This window comes from Gobius niger (assembly GCF_951799975.1).
Source record: "Gobius niger genome assembly, chromosome: 13".
In the NCBI taxonomy this organism is placed as follows: Eukaryota; Metazoa; Chordata; class Actinopteri; order Gobiiformes; family Gobiidae; genus Gobius; species Gobius niger.
Window position 1 is genome coordinate 26,313,300 of NC_136864.1, and position 23,004 is coordinate 26,336,303.

Consider the following 23,004-nt stretch of genomic DNA (forward strand, 5'->3'; position numbering starts at 1 on the left):
TCCACTAAAATAGGCTTAATAAGTTATAGTTTTGTTGATGATTATGAAGTATTAGTGCTTCCTAAAAGTCGTGGATGAAGTATGTGCTTCTGCTAAATGATCATGTATGGTCCATGTCAGGATGCAGGCATATGCAGCAGCTCATCTCAACGAAGCAATTCAACATGACAGAACACCGGCTCTGGAAACGGACCAGGACATGGTCCGTCTGTGGGACAAATGACGGTCTGAATGTTCTATGGGGCACATGGTAGCTGTATTTGACAAAGAGTCTACTCTCCCACCACCTCACTGTCAATGACAGGCTCAGAGGCAAGGTGTTCAAAGAGTGCCCCACCCATCTCAGCGAAGTGTTCACCCGCTGTTCTAGCACCTCCTGGACTCTAGTACAGTCCCAGTACAGTGGAAGAAATCAACCATCATCCCCCTTCCCAGAACAGGTCAGGCCCATGGACCTGCAGGACTATAGGACTATAGCCCTGACCTCAGTCCTGTGCAAGTGCCGACCAACTGATGTCAGAACTGTCCGACAAATTTGACCCACTGCAGCTCACATTCAGAGCTAAAGGAAGCACAGAGGATGTAAGCCTCATGCTTTTAGACCGAGTTACCAAGCAACACACAAGAATTTTATTGATGGATTTTTCTTCAGCTTTTAGCACAGTAACATACTGTTACACCGTCTTTCATCATTCCAGGTTCACACAAAACGGATTTTATGGATTAGGGAGTTTTTAGTTGATAGGCCACAGCATGTGCTCTTGAACAGTGAAGTCCAGACAAACTGTTTTGAAGCCTGGACTTCCCCAGGGCTGTGTGTTGTCATCCATTCTTTTTTTGAGTACAGTAATAACATCTCCTGCAACACAAAAGTACATGATAAGGCTCTGGTGATGCGCCTCGAAGAAACACAATACCAGCACCTCCAATCTGTGGATTTGCTCCGAGCTCGCTGGAACTCATTTCAAAACAAAGGATGGCCATCCATGGCCAGCATGTGGGCTGCTTTAAATGTCTTGGGACAGAAATAGACAGTAGCCTGTCCTTTGGACATCATGCAGACTGTTTTTAAAAAGGCACAACAGCGGCCCCATCTCCTGAGAAAATGTATATCTTTAAACTTTAAGACATTAAAACATTTTATCTTTGTGCACACTGAACGGTGAATATCCCACTCTGGAACACAAAACATAACTCAACAGAAACCAGTCCAGCAAAATTACTCACACACCTCAGACCTGTGAACTGTATAGGCATCAGTGGTGAGGAAAGCCACCCTCATCACTGAGGACTCGCCCACTACCTCATCACTCCTCTCTCTAACATCAGGCAGAAGACACAGAACCCCACTGGACAAGAAAAAACATCTATAAGAAATCCTTTATCCCATCTGCAGTATCCACAGCGGCAGCACTGTACGTTGCTCTTCTTTGTTTAAAGTTTTTATAGTGTGTGTTTTACTGCATGAGTTTTAGTGTGCCATGTTGAAAGACACATTTCTGCTCTAAACAGACAATAAAGTTCTATCCTATGCTATGTTTGTTGTCTCTCTGCCAGGATGAACACTACTGCAACTTCTTTCTCCTCCATCGCGTCTTTTTACTTCTCCTGTGCGTCCTCCACCAAAGCCACCTATATCTTCACCGCCTGGTTTGTCGTGTACTTGCTCCCACTCCCCCTGTCCCTCTTGGTCCTCCACCTTGGCTTCAGAAAATGGCAGAAACAGCACTCTTCTGCAAATTCTAGCAATAGCCACGGTGATGCCTTTGCCTTCCACATGGCGGCTCAAGAGGTGCTCATGACTGTTGGTGCAGCTCTGCTCATGTTCGGACTCTACCAGAGACACTATGGGGCCTCTGCTTCCGGAACGGCCCTGATGACCTTCACCACGAGCGGGCAGGTGTTTCTACACGCGCTCACCTGCGTAGAGCGCTACCTGGCCGTGGTTCACCCAATCATGTACCTCCGTTTGAAGAGGAGGGGCGGAGTCACCGTGAGGAACGTCGGTGTCACATCGATGTGGCTGCTGAGCGCTGTTTACATGGTGGTGCATGTAACTGCCAGCAACTTTATGTTCCCAATAGTTCTGCAGTTTCTGGGTGTAGGGGCTGTCATAGCGACGGTCATTTTCTGCAGCGCCTCTGTTCTCCGCGTTCTGATTCGTCCAGGGCCAGGGGAAAAGGGTGGGAATAGGAAGAGGATCCACCAATCGAAACTGTCGGCTTTCATCACCATCATGGTCACCTTAGGAGTCCTGCTGGTGCGGCTGCTGCAGTTGATGATGTTGATCTTTAGGCCGTTGTTCACCCAGTTGGAGCCGTGCATTTTGGCCATGAGCACGTTTTGGTTCGGTTTGCCGAGCAGTCTGGTATTACCGCTGCTCTTTCTGCACCGAGAAGGGAAACGGTCAACCTGTTGTTAGATCTCAAAGGTCACAACCCAAGAGGTCACAAAGGTTTGGTTGGAGTTTCAAACTTGTGTTCCTTAAAGCCTCTGTACCTGACTTTGTCCTGGTTGTAAAACTGTGTACAGTCTACTCTGCGTTGTATTATGCTTATGCTTGTATTAGCTTTTGAGACAAATAGCGCAGTATGCTTTTAGTTTTATTAGGATAGGCTCTGTGCACTCATTGTTTTTATGCTCACTTCCTGCTATCCTGTTATTCTTAAACAGAAGAAACCCTATATAAAAGCCGAGTGTGCTTTGTAAAAATAACTGGGGCTATTTTAACATTGCTAGAGTTAAATTTACATTAGCCTTTAGCACAGGGGCCTCCATCACCAAACTCTGGCCCTCGAGATGATTTTGAGAAATATTTTGACCCAAATCAGAGATCAAATGCCTGTTAAAGTACTCTAGAAATGTGAAAAATACTGTCAATTCCTTAAAATGTCTTGGCAGAACACCCTTTTAGGCTATAATCCTACTCATCTATAGAAATGACTTGAATTAAATCTACTTGAATTAAGAGATTAAATCTACAGTTGGAGTAGATTTGGTCTGGCCTTAGAGCAGATAAAACCTATTATTGCCAATGGAACGGGCACAAGTTTTTTCTTAATTCAGATTTCAAGTGAAAGTTAATTTACCTGATTTCCAGAGGGATTTCTATTTGTTCCATTGGCATTACCGTTTTTATGTGATCTTAGATTAGTTCAAACCGACTCAAATTTAGCATAAAAAAAACTTTATTCCAGTGATTTTAAGTATTTTATCTAATTTAAGACAGACATTTTTGCAGCGTATAAGATGTACAACACTGGCCTATGTAGAAAGTGATGCTTTACTTCAATTGCTTCAATTTGAGGGTCCGGCCCTTGGTCTTTTGACAATGAAGAAAAGCGGCCCTCCACCGAGCAAACTTGCCGAAGTACCCAACCGCTAAAGCACTGTTTTAATATTCATTCGCTAATGGTTATTATGTTCATAGGCTAATGTTTTCATTTTGTGCTAACAAATGTTAAAATAGCAGCACCATCTGAAATTTCTTATTTTTTATGAAACTCGGCTTGATGTTTAATTAAGTTTTATTCGTTGTTTACTGTTTATTTTAATTTTAATGCACGTTAAAACAGGAAGTAGTCTTTACCCTACAATGGCTGACAGGAAGTTTGTGTTTTTAAGAGTGTTTATGAGATTTTTGCTAGACGTTCCCTTTATCGTTCCGTGTAAAATCCGCTGGCACATGTGTGGTGTCGATCACCAACAAAACTGCGACTGACTGACCCCAAAGCCTGCGGTAATGATCGCCTCACTTGTTACCAGCGTCTGAATTGTTTTGTTTTCATACTGTCTGCCATTAAAAAATACTAATCTGATTTTCTTAGTTGTACATATCGTTCTTTCCCATCGTAGATATGCTCAAGACTCACTCAAATCTATTCTAAATGTGCTGTGACATCATGTGCACACCTCCCACAGATCATAGCTTAGCCGTCCAGTGTTACTCTACAGTGCACCATGGACTTGTGACTTTATTGTGTCACATATTCTTTCATATTCTACAGTGTGAAAGCGACAGGAGGAAGTGACAAAGCGGCGCTGTATGTGATGCGTGCCTGTAAACCTGCCTCATATTTGATGTGTGCCTTTGTTAAAGAGTAACCGCAGCACCTCGAACAGTAGAACAACGGAATACTTGGCATTCCTCCGTCATGTTGACTCTGTTAGTGGTCAGATATTAACTTTGGGTACACTTTCAGCTCTCAAAGTATGAGTAAGAGGCTCGATTCAGTGCGTAAAGCTCTGACCATGCGCTCGAAGCTAAAGTATTTTGCTTTTATGTCAAGCAACAAAATGAATATTTGATCAAACAAATAACACTGCTCATTGCTATTCATAGACAAATAAGCCTAATCTCATGTAGCGCTTTCACTTCCCCGAGATATTGTGGGAAGTGTTACGAAGAAATGCTATACTTTTTTCTCTAAAACTGCCCTGACCCGCCTTCAGTTAAACAATTATGAGTTTTGAACCACAAGAATCCTTAAAGTTTTATATCGAACAGCCTTCTTTGTCATATCTCACGATGCAGGACAGAAACCAGGATTTTGAGTCGAAACAGGCCACTCCCCATTTTTTTTTTTTTTACACAAAATGACACTGTTAGCGCTGACTCTTTTTGTTTGTTTACTCGTACACTGCCTCTCTCAAGTCTCGCCAAACGTAACCGTCATCCCACACTGACTGAACTAAGTCGTTCGGATCTGAGAGCCACATCCTCTGGCAGGAAGTAGAACCCTCTCACTTCCTCCGTCCAGGCCATATCTCGCACTTATCGACCCGAACCACGTCACGTTTAGCAGCAGCTCCCACGCACACTTAATGAAGACTTCAGGCTCCAGCGTCACGCTCCATTAACCGCGCAACGTCCAACATCTGCGGGGGCTTCACTCGACCTGGTAGCGTGACAAGACGACCAATGAGAAAACTCCAGCCAGGGATGTTTTTTTTACATATATCTCATTTATTCCGCTTTATAATGGTTGATTTCACAAGTAAGTGGTCGTATATGTGGAAAGGACAGTCAGGAGTGAGAGAATGGGCTGGTCGGGATTGGGAATTGGGCCTGGATCGTCCTCTGCAGGCAGCAGTGTGATAAAACCATGAAAACAAGCTCTCACTTTCAGCTGAAGGCACGGCAGCGAACCCCTGGCGCCGCCATGAACACATTGTGAGCGTAAAAACTGCTCAGAATGGGAGAATTTGGCGCTCCATTTACCACAGAATCTAGGAAGGACCTATCGGAGCCCAATCAAATGAACAGCATGGCTAAAAGCTCAGAAAAGTAAATTTTGCAATGATGTTTTCATTTGTTATTTCCTACTGTTGTTTTCAACTAATCTTGTAGCCCCCTCCTGGAACCGCCACCTTAACGTGGTGGAGGGGTTTGAGAACCTGAATGATCCTGGAGCTCTGTTGTCGGGGGCTTTGTGCCCCTGGTAGGGTCTCCCATGGCAAACCGGTCCTAGGTGACGGGTCAGACACAGAGCGGTTCAGAAGCCCCTTATGAGAGACCAACAGGCCCGGTTAGAACCATAAGGCCGTAGGGCTGCTCGATTATTGAAAACATAATAATCACGATTGTTTTAGTCATAATTGAAATCCCGATTATTTGTTGCCTTTAAAAAAAAGTCTTTATTTTATTTATATATTTATTAATAAAAAAAACTATGCTGAATATTTTCTGTTTTCTGAACAGTCATAAAAGTACAAATGATTTCAAGTACGCCTTGATTAAAGAAAAGTCTCTGTTTCACACCTGCCCCCTGCTGGCCAGCCCTCACACCTGCGCAAGTAAACTGAGCAGCGCGGCCTGATGACATCATCACACAGCGCAGTTTGGTTTTATGTCAGGATGTCAGAATAGCATGAGCCGTGGCACGTGAAATGTGAAGGGAAAATAATCCCAGCGCCGTGAAATACTGCAAGTCTGCTTAGCAAAAAAAATAAAACTACATAATAAAAAAAAAAAGAAAAAAAAATCAGATTATGCTAATTTTGTAATCGTTTAGTGTAATAATCAAAATTGTAATCGAATTTCGATTAATTGCACAGCCCTATGAGGCCGTCCTTCTGTGGGCCCACCACCTGCAGGAGGAGCCATACGGTAGGGGGCTGGGGCAATGGGATTTGGGCAGCTCCCCGTGACCCGGCAACGGACAAGTGGAAGAAAATGGATGGATGGATAATCTTGTAGCACATTACATGCACACGAACACACCCCTGCACCTAATGACAGAACAACAGCGTGCAACTGAGGTGGGAGGGGGTGGAAAGAAGCACCAAGTTAATGCCAAACATTATGACAGTGAACTTAATAACATTGCGTATCATGCTCCAAATGGTCCCTCCAGACTCAAATGGGAGCTGGATTGACGAACAAATTGACGCAACAAGTATGCAAGTGGGCATTCATTTACACATTAAGAAACAATGGCTGACGCAACTTTAATATACAAGAGGGCAAGCTAAAGCTGTCAGGCCGCTTAAGTCCCGTTGAAAGATGATTGGCTGTCTGTAAAGAAGAAAGTGTGGTTTCGTGTAGACTGATATTTTAAAGGAGCATTGTGTAAGTTTTTGTGTGAAAAGAAGTTTATATTTGTGTGTATTTGACCTTATAGTGACCCAGCGGCGGTTTGAGTGATCAACATTAATCAACATGGCACCTTTACTTTGGATCAAGGGGGTCTCTAGGACGCTCCAGGATCAATTGTTTGGAAGGTTTTCACTGCAGACGGACCCTCTCAACAAAAAACCTGCAAGACAATCATCTTGTAGCGCTGTAGAGACCACCTTGATCCAAAGTAAAGTCGCCACGCTGACCACTCAAACAGCTGCTTGGTCACTATGAGGTCAAATACACACAACTGGACACACTGTTGGACAGGATAGTTCAGTGAAAGCGGGTGAAGGGCATGGAGAGACATTCAGTGAACCTTCAGACCTCAGACTCTAGCTGGGCGCTATTTTTAGGTTTTCATTCATTTTATGCCAAATATCAGATGTGGTGATAGCAGCGCCATGTGAGGCCAACTGGTAGAGTTGGGAAAAAAGTAAATTGAATTGAAACACTGAACTGAGCTTGGTTTTCCATAGGCCACTGACAGTGTCCAGAGAAGACTTTCCTCTCTTCATAAGCAGAAATTCTGTGGATTAAACTCAAATTTGACCATATTTTAAAACCTAGAATGTGTTTCAAACCTAAAACCAAAATAGAAAATAGAGCTAATTTCTACAAAAGTTCTCTGGGGAGGACCTTCTGACCCCCATGGCATAAAAGTCTATTTACTATTTGTAGTTGTTATTGATGCTGAGTCATAAATATGTCCCGCTTAGGCCCTGATAGTGGGATGAAATGTTCAAGCCTTTAAGGGGGGGTATTATGCAAAATCGACTTTTTCGATTTTCTTTTCTTTACATCATGTTATTATGTCATTCCCTCATTAAAAACATGCATGAAGTGTTGCCTTGGCACATTCACATGTTTTTGAGTAATCTGTAAAAACTCTGATGGCGGCCATTTTAGGGATAGGTTTGCCTGAGTCCTCCTAGGAACGCCCCCACCTCCTGGAGACGCCTCCGAGCTTTCGTCACCAGCCGAGTAACCAACCACTGCTCCTCAGCAGAACCCCCTCCCCACTGATGCCACAGACAGCGTGTGGAGGGGGCGTGTCGGAAAGGCTCAGAGGTTCTTAAAGAGACAGAGACCTATTTCAAGACATTCACTACAGCCATTTTGAGAGAGCAATTTTATACAAGGCAGTTATTCTAATTTACTGCATTTACAGACCAACAGAAGGTTTCGTCATTGTAGTGTGATATAGACTGGTGGTGTGTGATTGAAAAAAACATAATACCCCCTCTTTAAGTCGTTTCGTTTCGTACAAAATGTTTAATGACTTTGGTTGGTCAAGTTTCCTTTTGAACCTCCACTGCCTGTCTGACACACACACACACACACACGCACACACGGAACATTATTTACCTTTGTCCCACATTTAGCTCTATACGCTTCAAAAGGTCAGCCCAGACCCCGTGACCTTTGGAGCGATAGAAGTGTGGCCCCGCTGTATACCACTGACATTTCACACGCTACACGCAACGGCAGCAACAGCGAGCGGAGCTGCTGCACGCCGCGTCACATGACAACGGAAACGCATCTGACTGCAGTGATGTTCCTGAACCAATCGGATCCTTGGAACTTATCTCACTCGATGACAGTACAACATTTGATCATTTGCTCCTGTTGTATTTGATTCTGTGTCTTTGTGTATTTTTTTTTATGAAAGGTGTAAAGTGTCAATAAAAGTTGATTCACTCACAATTACAACACCAGGTTTTAAAGATGTTCATGCTAATAGTTATCCCCCCCCCCTCCCCTTTTTACATAATGATTGTAAAGGTGTATATCTGTTAACCCCAAATAGCATCACTTCCTGGTTATATTTAACCGACTTGGTGACTGCATGCCACGATGTAACCAGGCCATGTGTCCACTCCCGATTGGTTGTTGCTAGGCGTCACATGTCTTGGCATCAAAATGCTGACAATCAAGTGTCACACTGTCATAGAAAAGACAGATTTATGCCCTTAAATATGAAGTAAACACAAATGTGGCATTGATTTTACTGACAACAAGCTGTAGTGATGCTGATTATACACATTCACAAAAACATTTTACTTGATGTTTCCTTTTCCTTTTTTGTTTTCCTTGTTGTTGTTGTTGTTGGTGTTGTTGTTTTTCTTTTGTTTTTTGTTTTTGGGAGGGGGGGTTGAATCTAGAGACAATCATCCAATCAGAAAGTAGGATGAGAGTAAGGACTGCCAGATACATATGGCTAACACCAACTCCTTGGTTCCTTACCAATGGGTCAAATTCAGAGTTCAAATTTCCCTATACAGGGACAATAAAGTTGACCTTAACCCAACCTAAACATAAACAGACTCTCTCCCACCTCCACAATCCCAGCACCCGTCCCAAGCCCTAATCAGTGCTAGTGCAGCTTCTAGTAGTTAAAGCTTGGAGACTGAATTCTGGAGGTTCTGACTGTCCACAAACTTTTGCTCACATTCAAAAGTTTAATCTCTGCATCACCTACCTCTAGCTAATGGTCGTGTCTGCAGGGGTTCCTCCTGCACCTCAGAGCCACACCTTCGTCGCAGACAACCATCGCCCGCGGTCCCACCCCTTCACTGCCTCTTCTGTCCGTGGCTTTACCCTGCTACATCCTTCAACGGTCTCCCGTACCACCACCAGTGTCCAGACTCCGGGGGAAGACATCCCTAACTCTAACCTACCCATAGTAACTATCATCCATATATCCATGTCTACTGCCTGGGTCTGCTCGCCAAAATATTTATGCCCATTAATCGTTCTTATTGCTGCTTTTGTCTCTGAGCCTATCCAGACTGAATTGTCATTGCAGAACCTTTGCCAAACAACTAAAAGTGCATTCTTCAAATTTCTTTACAATGACTGAGTGTGTTCATTGATAAATATTTCCTGTAAAAAAAAACAAAAATGGCTGTAAACCTTTTTTACTGTAATGACGTTAGCGTTAGATGAGCGTACTAGACAATAGCACTATTCAGTCATTGCCATAAAAGCTCCCTGTGTCGGTCATAATGTGATTTCACAGTGTTGCATATACCGGAATGCAAACATTAATAACAACATAAAGGAATTGAATAGAATCGATCTGAATGGATGAGAAAGAAGAGCTCACAAACCATGATTAAATCGAGTTCAAAATGAAAGCCACAAAGATTTTTGTCATGTCAAAACTCATCATCTCGTGTCATTGTACAAAATGTGAAACACTTTACGGTAATTCACTGTGAATCAATCTGCCGCTAAACCCATCCCCGTGGCACAAGAGACGGGACGAGACTCCGAAACCATGATCCATAAGTCCGCGGACACGCACCAATATTTCTCCCGTCGTCGTCGTCGTTCGTACACTTTTATGGATCGTCATGGCAACGCTTCATCACGTTGCTGCTCGGTGAGGATGAACGGGCGCGGGAGATGGTATTTATGAGAAGCAATCATCGAACGGACAGATTGTTTCCATGGCGACGTAGTTGTAGCATGAGTCACACAATGGGGCGCGTCGAAACGATAGGCTTCGGGAGATAAGATTAGTCTATTGAAACATTACTAATCTTTGACGGTTTTTTGGTGGAAAGCGTGACATGGAACCCCCCCCGACGAGTTCATGAAAGACGGGATACAGGTGTGTGTGGCCATAAAACACAGACTTTCCAGCGTCGACGTCGCTGCTTTCGTGCCGTTTTTCTCCTCCGCACCTCGCGTTACGGCGTAAACACAATCCCGCACAACAACCATTTGGTCCGCGGCGTGGGTGAAGTGTCAAGTGCCGGGAGTTTGTTCCGTGGGCGGAGATGTCAATCACTCTGCACAGCGCTTATTTTTACGGCAAAACACTTGTGAAGGATAATGTTAGTGGGAGCAAAAACGTAAATTGAATACTTCATTTTTAAGGCGAGACACTGCAGGTGAATAGGGACAAAAAAAAACATAAATGTCGAGATATCAATTTGAAACTTTTGCAGAACAGTACAGATATAAATATGAGAAAAAAATGTATTGCATTTTCTCTGTCATTTTATGTTTTCACATAAAAATAAGGCATTTTGGGCATTAAAATGGCCAAAATTGCCTATATTTTGGGCAACGAAATTAAAATAATGAATTGAGACAGATTAAAATGTATGGTTTTATTTTATTGACATATTAGTAACTAAGATTTTTTCAGAGATGATTTTAGATGTTTTATTTAGTTTTTCAATAAACTAATCATCAGTGGAAAAAATCTGTAAAAACTCAAATTCCGCCTGTTTTTTTGGTTTCAAAGCTGAATAAATCAGGCTAGGAATTAGATATTAAAAAATCCCTCTGAAAAAACCTTCAAAATATTCGTAGGTCTCAGACTGTAAAGTTTGGAGTCTGTGGGAGCTTCTATAAGGGCTCAGGCTCTGCCCGAGTGCGGCTTCTCTCATTCAGAGAAAACCAGCCCTGAAGTTTTGTAGCGAGTGCGCATACGCGGCCCGTTCTTCGACTTTTCCTCACCAGCGTCTCGTAGGAGGAAAAATACCATATTTGGGAGAAATCGTCATCACGGGGACCCTTCGTAGCACACGTGGATATAAAATCTGTCAATATTTATGAATGAATACCCGCGGGAAAGACGGCCTTTCTACGTGGCGCAGCAGCTACTTCCGGGTTGCCCCCACCTCGCAGACAAAACATCATAAAATAAACATCATGCGGGTGAGTTTTGTCATTTTTATATCTGACATGAAAACTAAGATGTAAAGGGAGGAAAATAGATAAAAATCTCCACTTCGACCACTGCGTGAAAAATCAATACTTTCACCTGCCGTGTCTCGCCTTAAAAAGCGCTCCCTTCTAGCAGTGGGAACCAGGCCTTCTGTTTGCCCGCGTTATCTGCGCATGGTAAACAGTTGAAAGTGGGACGTTTTGTGGGAAACGCAAGCAGCGGGAGCTTCACTGACCCGATTTGACTGCAGTGACGGATATTAATTCATGGGTGCCGTTTTGGGGCAGAAGTCGCACGTGATAAAATGCATTTCGAAAAAAACTTACACTGGCTGTAAGTTACACACTCTCATATCGTGGTATTGTTTCAAGAAGTTTCTGCAATGTCCAAAGATGTCGCATTCATTTTTCACCAAGATCTTGTGATGATGATGGGAGAGTGTGACCGCAGTGCAAAGACTTCTCCAGCACATGGTGAATGCTCTCAACTTATAGAGCGCTTTTCTACCTTCAACCCGGCCCAAAGCGCTTTACAGCAAGGAATCGGTCACCCATTCTCACTCTCATCCATACAAGTGGGCGAAGTGTCTTGCCCAAGGACACAACAAAAGAGTGCATCTTCAGGTGCTGGGATTCGACCCCCCCCCCCCCCAAACCTTGCAATCATGAGACGACCCGCTCTAACAACAGCGCTACTGTCGCCCCAAAGATTCTCAGCGGGGTTGAGATTTGGGCTCTGTGGTGGCCAATCCATTTCATGCTCCTTGAGCCACTCTTTCACAAGTCTCCAAAATGATTCATGTTGGTGGTTCGATTCCCATTACCAGCACACAAAACACTGGTTGCGATGTGGGTGGATGTTCAATAAAGCCCACGTAGCACAGAGTTTGTAGCGTGTGTGGGTTTGTGGGTGCGTGTGTGTGTGTGTGTTCTTGTACTTACGACATTGTGAGGACCAGTTTTTAGCCAACAGAGTGAGGACATTTTTGGAAAGTGGGGACATTTTGGGTGGTCCTCACTTATTTGAAGGACTATTTGAGGGTCAAGGTGTGGTTTTAGGGTTAGGGTTGGAATTGGGTTTAGATAAGGGTTAGGATTAAGGGGAGGGGCTTAGCATTCAGGGTTAGGGTCTGCGTAATACATTATGTCTATGAGTGTCCTCACTAAGATAGCAGCACAAGATTCTGTGTGTGTGCGCGTGTGCATGAAGCAGCGTTGCTCGGCTGCCGCTGTGCTGTTGTGGACTCGGCGCGGGCTCTGCTTCAGCAAACCACATGCCAAAAAATGCATGAAATTAATAAATAATTTACACAAGATTGTAGGCCTGTGGTTTGCCAAGCTTTTCACACCGAGTTCCACCTCTTCAAATATCTGACCTACGAGCGCCACCGGGCCAAGATCAAGATCACATCATGCCTAAAAAGGGTCTGTAATTGATCTAAATTAGACTAAATGATGTAATTTGGTGTAAACCACGTGTTTACCAAAACTTTAAAGGCACACTGTGTAACATTTTAGATTTGAGTGTTGAATGCAAAACAAAAACTGCTCCTCATGACAAGCTCGACACAATTAAAGAATGGATTTGGATGAGGACCGATAACCTATCTCAGTCTCATATTCGGCTGACTTTACTCAACATCTCCATGGAGACGAGCTGGAGACGTCCCGCTCCCAGTAAAGCTAGGTCTGACGAGAGGTGAAACGCTCACAGCAAATACACATTTTTGGGGGGATTTTTCAACAATAAAGTGCAATAGAAAAAATGCTCCTTCTTTTTTCTTTTTTTTTTTTAAGGTTCAAATGCTATGCGGCGTGGCTTTAAACATCTCATATGGAGAACAGAAAAAACAAGTTCAAATTCAAAGCTCAGGACTTGGAACTCTACTCGGACTTGCGGTGCCATATTACTTACTATGTGGACAGCCATTTTGTATTACACCAAATAAACCGGCCTACAAACATTAAAGCTGAATGGGTGAAACAAACGGCAACAACAAAAAGCCAACAACAGCGGTGCGTAATTTTCCGCTTTAAATCAAGCCAACCATCTTCATTCCAACATTCCACCACCATTCTTCCACAACCTCGTCAACACCGCCGTCTCCCAAAACTGCAGGTGCCATCCATGTTGGAGCCACTGCCTCTAAGGCCATTTGTACAGTATCACTCCTCGGGGGCCACCGTATAAGAGCCTCTCAGATGAATAGCGAAGCGAGGCGGCAGATATGATATAATGATGAGCGTTTCCCCCTGTGATCAATAATGCATGGAGAAAGAGGAGCGCGCGCGAGAGAGAGATGCTGGGACCGAACACGCCTCTTTTTTTTTTTTTTCCCTTTTTTCTTTTTTTTTTTTCCAGGCGCGTGCACGTGAGGACCGTCTACGAGCGGCGACGCGCACGGACCTTATCTACATTACACCGAGACGACCATTTTATACGATCTTTTTTTTTTTTTCCTTCTTCCCCACATGCACATCGTTGAGGGAGGAAAAAAAAAGGGGCGTTTTTTTTTTTTTTTTTTCCATTGCTACCCACGCCCAAAACTACAGCGCGAATCGATTAATCTCAAAATATCGGTCAAGCTCCCCTCGAATTCTAACCTTTGGCTGCAGAAAAGCGAAAGAAAATGTTTGGAAATGTAGCGAAATTGCCAGTTGCTGATGAAATAGTCATTCTAATTAGTAAGATATATATATAAAAAAAAGCGGCACTAAAGGCATTTTTTTGGTTTTCACATCATGTTGGAGACGCAAAACTGCAGCTCCAACACCCGTGCCTCGCCGTGCTTTGTCTCGCAGTGAGCATCCAATTAGACAAAAGACGCGCGCAAAGCCAATAACCCCCCCACTCAGAAGATGAACCCATTAACCCCCCCCCCAAAGCACTCTCCAATTTTGTGTCTTTACGCACACCGCGCGCGTCAAGGGGCGAGGCTCTTACCGTGTAGCGTGTGGCTGTACGCTGCTTCCTGCACTTTCCCCCCGGCTTCGAGTGGCTTTCCTCCGCGGTTTGTGGCTCCGCTGATGCTGGCTGCTTCGGATCGACTGCTGCTGATGCGCGTCTCTCCCTCTCCCTCTCTCTCTCTCTCTCTCTCTCTCTCACACACACTCGCGCTTTCTCTCTCTGTCTCCAAACCTGCGCCCGTCTGCCTGCCTGCCTCTGCGCGCGCGCTCGCACCGACGCGCACGCTCATGCACGTAGAGATGGAGTGGGAGAAAGAAAAGAAAAAAAAATGTGTTCGATCAATAATTGCTACAGTGGAAGACGTGGTGAATGTGTGGCTTGTTGTTTGAGGCGGTGCGTATTTTGTCTGTACATTTGTCTGTAAAATGGGAGTAAGGAATGTATTGGTCGATGTATTGGGTGCGTGTGCGTGCGCGTGCGTGTGTGCGCGTGTGTGTGTGGCCACGCTCTCGGCTCGTTGTGGGGCATATTTCTCTGCTTTGTTTTACTGCGCCTCTTGTTTCCGCGTGTGGCTTCGTGCCGTTTTGTTGGCTTGTCGCGCCATCTGCTGTTCGATGCGCGTAATTGCGCCAATCGCCACTTCAGCCACGGCAAAGCAAGTGTCGTCGGTTTGATCAAGTGAATCTTGTCGGTCGAATGATCTGGTGAATTCAGTGAATGTTCCATTGTTGGGGTGGTTAGAGTTGATCACAAAGTAATTATAACCACATTAAACATTTGTTGTGTCTTCGTTTCGTGGAGGTGAGTGTTGTCAAATACCGCGTTTTACAACAGTGGCGCACGTGTTTGTCCGCGGATCCAGAAGTTTGAAATCAGTTCCTGAATGAACGTTACCGTACGACGAGGTGGCCGAGTGGTTAAGGCGATGGATTGCTAATCCATTGTGCTCTGCACGCGTGGGTTCGAATCCCATCCTCGTCGGATTAACATTTATATTCCGTGCCGGGGTTACTATTGTGGCAACGCCCAGGGCATGGTACTTATTTATTGTAGTGACCCGAATGATTACGCTGCCTTCATGTGCTCTAGTAAAGATGGTCCTTTCCAGTTGTTAAGTGGAAAAAAAAAACCTTTATTTACGCCATCTATTATAGAAAACGCTATCTCAATGGCCGCCGCCTGGGCGCCGCCATGTTTATTTCCCATACAGACTTTGAAGCTAAGCAGGGACGGGCCTGGTTAGGACTGGGATGGGAGACCGTTTGGGAACACCAGGAAGCCGCGGTGCTGCGGTGCTGCTGTCCGAGGACAACCCACCGTCACAAAAACGCGAGTGCACGAGATCTGACTGCCGTGCGTGTGCGCGCATTCAACCAGGGCGATGTGTGTGTGCGCGTGCGTTTGTGTGTGTGCGCGTGTGAGCGTCCGTGCGTGTATGTGTGCGCGCGTGCATCCAAACAGGGCTGTTTGCGTGTGTGTGTGTGTGTGTGTGTGTGTGTGTGTGTGTGTGTGTGTGTGTGTGTGTGTGTGTGTGTGTGTGTGTGTGTGTGTGTGTGTGCGTGCGCACGCGTGTATGTGTGTGTGCGCGCGCGCTTCCAAACAGGGCGCTGTGTGCCATCGTCACTCACCCTAAACTGCAGCTGTAGACGCTCCGCACAGGTACAGGTACATCCTCCAAACCACATCTGCGTGTCTTTGTTTAAGTCTCTCCTGCCCAAAACCTGCTCAAACACGAGCCTCTAATCAAACGCGCTGCTCCGACTGATTTATCCTCCGTGTGAGTGAAAGCGAAAATGAAACTACAACTTAACGAGCGCATGGCCTGCACTGCGTAGTTTTTTCCTTTTTTTTTACTTTGCTGCTGGACCATTTGTTTTCTATTTTGCTTTCACGTATTGTGCGCCCAGAGGTACATTTTATTCTAAAGCAGCTTTGAAAGCATTGCCAATTTTATTGTAAGGTTATAAATACTGTCTAACAACGATCATTAGGCTATTTCAGTTCTAAACCTACTCATTATTTTTTTTATTGTGCACTACCATGATGCACCAAACCACGGGTCCTGCACCGTTAACCAAACCGTTAGAGCTGAACCCCTAATATTTATCCATAATTATTCCACTATCTCTTGAATTCAATTCCCTGAGTTTAGCATATAACATAGCATATTGTCGTTGTAGTTAATAAGAAAGGAGCACGGGTGCATCAAACTCTCCAATTGCTGTTTGTTGGAAATTATTTTTTGCCTCCATTATTGTCGTGGCCATAGTTCTTGGAATGGGTTGGGAACCACTGTTCTACAGCTGAACTGTGTGACGGGTTGGACATTTCTTTGTAATCACTCATAATCTCAGAATATCAAATGTGGAGACTAGCGAGGCCCGGCCGAAGGCCGGGTCTCAGCTAGTTACACTATAAACAAATAGATTCACACAAGAAACACGTCTATAAAAATCTACTATCTGCTGTTACTTTGTATCAGATAAAAAGAACATATAAAGTTAGGCTTTCTTTTTAAAGCAGTACTAAGTAACTCGTCCCCCTAGAGGCCATAAGCGCAACTGCAGGTGTAGTAGCAAGTTACGATTTTTTTAACTTATTAATTGTCTTGGAGAGTAAATACTACGCTGACAGGAAAGGCGAAGGGAGAGAGGGTTACTGTGCATCCAATTATACAACGGAAATATTTTTTTTCACTCAAACCTGGCTGTAAATACTGTTTAAAGTGACGTTAGCCCGCAGTTAGCTTTGCCCGTTAGCATGTTAGCTTCTTCTTCGTGATTCCATTAGTGTGTATTGTTTTCTCCGGACCGGTGGCAGTCAAGTTGCAAACATGGTTTACTGTTCAGAGACACCAGGGGGAGATGAAAGACCCTCCAATCATCCCATAAACACTTGCATTACCCCCACAGGGACTACGGAAAGGATTTATTAAGGTAAACACGTTACTTAGTACTGCTTTAAGACGATAAGTGTGGAACAAGAGACAATATTAAAATCAAGTAGCTAAATAACTGAATGCATACTGTCAGCTTCATATCAATCAGCTAAAAGACGCACAATTGTATAATCGCTGCTCTCTGTTGTGTCGAAAGGTCAAAGGTTATTGCATCAAAATGATCTCCCAGTTTCCTAGTGGAGAATACCAGATGAGGTGGCGTTCATGTGCAATTTTCTACTTGGCAAGTGGTATTTACCATAATTACGAGAGCACATGAAGGCAGCATTACCCTCAGCTTTCACAGTGGAAAGAGGGACACAGGTGTGATGGCTGAGAAAAGAGACAGATGAGACACAGCACTAACACAAGCCCACTGCATCACAGATATTGAGGAATAATTTTAATGTTTATGGCACAAATGCATTATTTTCTTTCTTTTTCTTCATGTTTATTGAATTTGTCACTTTTGTATATTTGTTTGAAATAATGGACTTTGGTGCAACCCTTTAAGTCCTCCTTTAAGCTGTTCCATAAATCAACCAGGGTTGTACAGAATCGCTCAGTAGTAGTACGGAATCAGGTAGTATTTTGAACCACACCATATGCATTATTTGTGAAGTTTTGAACTTAACCAGATCCATTACTTTGAAGTGTGCCTTTCATTAACATTACGTTTGTGTGGTCTGTGCTCAATGTACATTTCTTGTTGATCTTGTATGTGTTAGCCCAAACGCCACAGCTGATGTAGGACAGAATAAAGACCAAGTTAATAGAGCTCAACAGCCCCGCCTACTTCTGTCACTATGTGCCAACTCATGGGCATAAAACACACAAGGTTAAATTGAAGATTTGTCTAAAACGTTATTAAACTCTTAATATCATAATGTTTAAAAGTATCAATGCTAATTGTTATTATATATATTTTTTAACCAGAAACAAGGGTTTTTATTGTAGAATGGAGCGTCCCCCAACAGACAGGCGGAGAACAAGCCTACCAAAAGATTCACACTGTCACATTATCGTGTTTTCTGTAGTTGATGCTGGCAGGGAAAGCTTACATGGAGCGCCATAACCAAGTGGCTGGTATAGTGTACAGGAACATCTGTGCAGAGTATGGGCTGGAAACCCCAAGGTCAAAGTGGGAAACACCTCCAAAGGTGGTCGAGAATGACCGAGCCAAGATCCTGTGGGACTTCCAGATACAGACGGACAGAATGGTAGTGAACCAACCGGACATTGTGGTGGTGGACAAAGAGCAGAGGAGCCGTTGTGATCGACATAGCAATACCAAGCGACTTCAACATCAGGAAAAAGGAACACGAGAAACTAGAGAAATACCAGGGGCTCAGAGAAGAGCTGGAGAAAACCTGGAGGGTGTAGGCATCAGTGGTGCCCGTGGTCGTTGGGGCACTCGGGGCAGTGACCCCCAAACTGGAGGAGTGGCTCCAGCAGATCCCAGGAAAAACATCAGACATCTCGGTCCAGAAAAGTGCAGTTCTAGGAACAGCAAAGATACTGCGCAGAACCCTCAAGCTCCCAGGCCTCTGGTAGAGGACCTGAGCAGAGGAGAAGGAGACCGCCCGCGGAGGGTGAGGAAGATTTAAAAAAAAATATATATATCATGTTTTTATTGGCTATAACATAAACATTCCCTGGACAGTGAGGAATAAGTGAGTGCACCCACTGGACAAGCTCCAAGAGCTAATTAGACAAATGTACGCAGACATTTAGAGTGAGGTGTGACTACCTGAAGTCCGATCATGGAGGTGTGGCTTTAAGCTGCCCTGAGCACTGAAAAACACACTAGTTAAGAACTGTCTCTTGTTGAGAAGCATTGTCTGATGTGCACCATGTCTCACTTCAAAGAGCTCTCTGAAGACCTATAATCAAACATTTTATTGATTTTTGCATTATTCCTGTTACCATTGGTCTCAGTTAAATTGTCAATTTAAAACCAAATCATTTTTCAAACCACAGAAACAAGAAAGACTACCACACAGCACGAGAAACTCATCTTAAAGAACAGCATAGCCCCCCACCCCCCTCCCCTGTCTCAGGTGTCAGCACCATCACACTCAGGGTTACTACAAGAGGCATCCAACCCCCAAAAATATATACATAGATACATACACGTATATACACATATACATATATATATACACACATATACATACACATAAATACTTACACATACATATAAACACATACATTCCTCCCCTTTTTAAACGTGTCATTGATAATACAAATTCTAAGAGATTTACGTTCAGTGCCAGGTTGATTCCAATTCAATATTTTCCACTGCCCTTTAAGGCCCTGGATTCAGCACCACGAATCCAATAACCTCTATTGTCCCGTGAAATCCCAGATGTGCCAGTGTGCAGCAACTGTACAACACAGGCTATACGAGAATCAACATCACCCACAGATGACCATCGCCAAGGACTGAGACGATTACAACATGCTTGTATGATGCATGATCAAGAATCAGAACCATCTCTAAAAGTCTCGATGTTCATAAATCCACGGTTAGAAAAATTGTCTATAGATGGAGACTGTTTGGCACTGCTGCTTCAGTTCCACAGGCTGTCCTGTAAAGACGACTCCAAGGGCACAGCACAGAAAACATGAGGTAAATAAAATAACCCTAGAGTGTCAGCTGAAGACTTACAGAAATCTCTGGCACATGCCAACATTTCTGTCGACACATCTACAATACGTAAAACACTGAACAAGAATGGGGTTCATGGGAGAGCGCCACGGAGGAGGCCGATGACGTCTAAAAAAACATAAGTGAAAGAGCCCTTGGTCATGGTGTGGGGCTGCTTTGCTGCCTCGGGGCCTGGACTACCGGCTGTCATCAATGGACAAATTAATTCACACGTTTATCAAGATATTTTGCAGAAAACCTTGAGGCCATCTGTCCAACCGCTGAAGCTCAACAGAGGATGGAGCTGCAACAAGACAATGACCCAAAGCACAAATCCACTTCAGAAGAATAAAAAACACTTTCTGGAATGGCCCGTCAAAGTCCTGACCCAAACCCGATTGAGATGCTGTGGCAGGAACTCAAGAAAACAATTCACACCAGACGACTGCAGCAGTTTTGTCAAGAGGAACGGTCCAAGATTCATCCTGATGGTTGTGCATATCTAATCTACAGGAAACTGTGGCCATCTGGATGAAGTTATCGCTATTACTTGTTCCTCACTGTCCTGTGAATGTTTACACGTTATGGCCAATAAAAATCTGACACCATGTAATTGTTTGGGTGGTATTAGTTAAAGTAGACACTGTTTACTCATCCTTGTGATTTTAACAAAGATCAGACCACATTTTATGGCCAATTTAGTCAGAAACTTAAGACAATTCCAAAGGGTTCACATACTTTTCCCTCCCAATGTAACTAAATGTCAGGACCTGTTAAAACACAGACAACAATATTCAGATAGAGATTATGTACTTTACAAATATCTCTTCAATGTGCTCCAGTGGAGTTCTTGTGATTGTGTCCGGCTTCTTCACCGTTTACACACAGCGCCTGTTCCTACTGCTGAGGATGACGTACAACTATACCCCAGAGATGGAAAGTAATGTGGTGATGAAATGAAAAGTCTCTGAAGCCGCCACTGAACCCCAGACACTCATTTTAAAATAAGCTAAAGAAAAACATTTCGTTTATCGCTTCAGTGTCACAAATCACATAATCAATCCATCTTTCATGCAGTGACCGGAGATGCCAGCGGGGGAAGGAACAAGAAGAGGAGGCTTTTCCTGGTAAACTAACATCTAACTCCATCTGAGAGCCCAAACAAAAACACAGGAAATGTTTGTCTTCCTCTTCCTGTTTGGAGAAAGATGGGAGCAGTTATCTAATGTCAGGGTTTATCAAGCGCCAAGACAAATCGTCCTGCCTCTCGATTCATATCACGTCCCCCGCACAGATACACGAGCTCTAGTGCAATACTGCAGTACACCACAGCTAGTAGTGAGGACAAGAGCTAGAGTTACTTTCTCCAATTATGCATATCCCAATTTCAAAGCGTATTGCAAGGAGAGCGCACAACCTATATGCCAGTGTGATACCTCATCTGAAAGCCAAGACTTTTTAATTAAAAAAAAAATATGTGTAAGATTTGCATTTGTTGTATATGTCCTTACCTGAGCTAGGATGTCTGGTCTTTGTGTGTGCTCTCAGTCCCGCAAAAAGACCAAAGATGTTGTTATTGTTTACCCTCTCCTCCTCTCCTCTATGGGGGGTGAACGAGGGTGAAGTTAGAAGCGACCAAGCTCTTCCACATTTCCCCTATTTAACTACGGTTATGTAAGTAGTTAAAGAGAGTAGATGCAAGTTGGTCATTTTTCTGCTCACTACTGGCACCTCAGGTCTTAAGCGTAACTGCAGGTTCTATATTAAGCTCATGCATGACGGCACTTCGGACCCGAAGCAACAACTTTTTGAGTGACAGTGCAGGATTTTAGAGGCAGTTGTGGTGAACAGGGTTCATTCTACACATTAGGACATGGCTGGAACATGTAGGGGAGGAAAATACATAAATTGAACATTTTTAAACTCTGTATAGTCCCTTTAAGTGAATATATTACTGCCTGGACGTCGAAATGCTCCTAAGGTGTTACGCCTTACTGTACAGTACCCCCTGTTTAATTTTGTGTGAGGTAGTGTAGCGGTGAGTGACCAAAAAGTGGCTTTTAAAGGAAACGTCAGAAGACAAAGTTCATTTTTCCTGCGTGGCAACATTTATTAACAGTGCCCTGCTCCAGACTTTGAACAGGTCTCCCATCACCTCCAGCCCTTCCCCAAAACAGCACACCTACCTAAAACAATGGCCAATCAGTTGGGCCATTCCACCTCACTGACAGAATTACAATAACCCATGACATCTCTTCAGGCCATGGGTCTCACACACAACTGCACAAGCAGTATTCGGGAACTTGAAGGAATAGGCCACCGTTTTTACATCCACTACAAAGTATAATTACACAAAATCAAAAAATGTGGATTTTCTAAGCGGATAAAAGGGGGGGCTATATTGTAAGGCGTAATAACACCAGGAGTAATTTGGCATCCGCACAGTAAAGTGAAGATTACTGCGCAGATTTCGAACTACTCCTGGTATTATTATTAGTATTTTCCTCCCCCTACATGTTCCAGCCATGTCCTAATGTGTAGAATGAGCCCAGACCTGTTCACCACAACTGCCTCTAAAATCCTGCACTGTCACTCAAAAAGGTGTTAAGTGCCGTCATGTACAGCTTAATATAGAAGGTGCAGTTACGTGTAAGACCTGAGGTGGCAGTAGTGAGCAGAAAAATGACCAACTTGCATCTAGTCCCTTTGAATAAAACATCTATTCAGTAGCTGCCAACAAAGCAAAATATCAGCATCAGCATCCACCATTAATCCACACGTTTGAGGTTGGAATGCCTGTTGTTGACCTAAGCAGAAAGGTTTGATGGCGCCCCCATGTGTCGCTCATTGACATTAACCTCTCAACTCTCTCACCTGAACCGAGCACTTTTTCTCCAGCTTTACCCCAATCTAAAAGCTTCTGGGAAAAAGGTGTGAAAATAGCAACAAAACTGAGACGAAAACAAGGATGAAAATGTGAAAAAAGTGAGAAAAAACGGATGAAAAATTGACAAAAAATGGACAAAAATTTGACAAAAAAGTGAGAAAAATTTGGCGAAAAATTGAGGAAAAAATGGACTAAAAAGTGATAAAAATTCGACGAAAAATGAGATGACTGTGCCAACATTGGCCTCAGTGTGGTGTCCTTTAGAGACTCGATGCCCGATGCAAAGCGTGTTATGAGTTGGAATGGCAAAATCCAG

At 43.8% G+C, this 23,004-nt stretch overlaps 1 protein-coding gene across 1 annotated transcript in view; it reads right to left on the reverse strand.

The window, feature by feature from the left end:
- The window catches only part of basp1 (brain abundant, membrane attached signal protein 1), a 54,688-nt gene extending 40,280 nt beyond the window's left edge, over positions 1–14,408 (reverse strand). The window contains exon 1 of the mRNA XM_079568769.1: positions 14,250–14,408. The gene's annotated coding sequence lies outside the window, so the exon portion shown is untranslated. The remainder of the gene's footprint in view (positions 1–14,249) is intronic.
- Between the last annotated feature and the right edge of the window lie 8,596 nt (positions 14,409–23,004).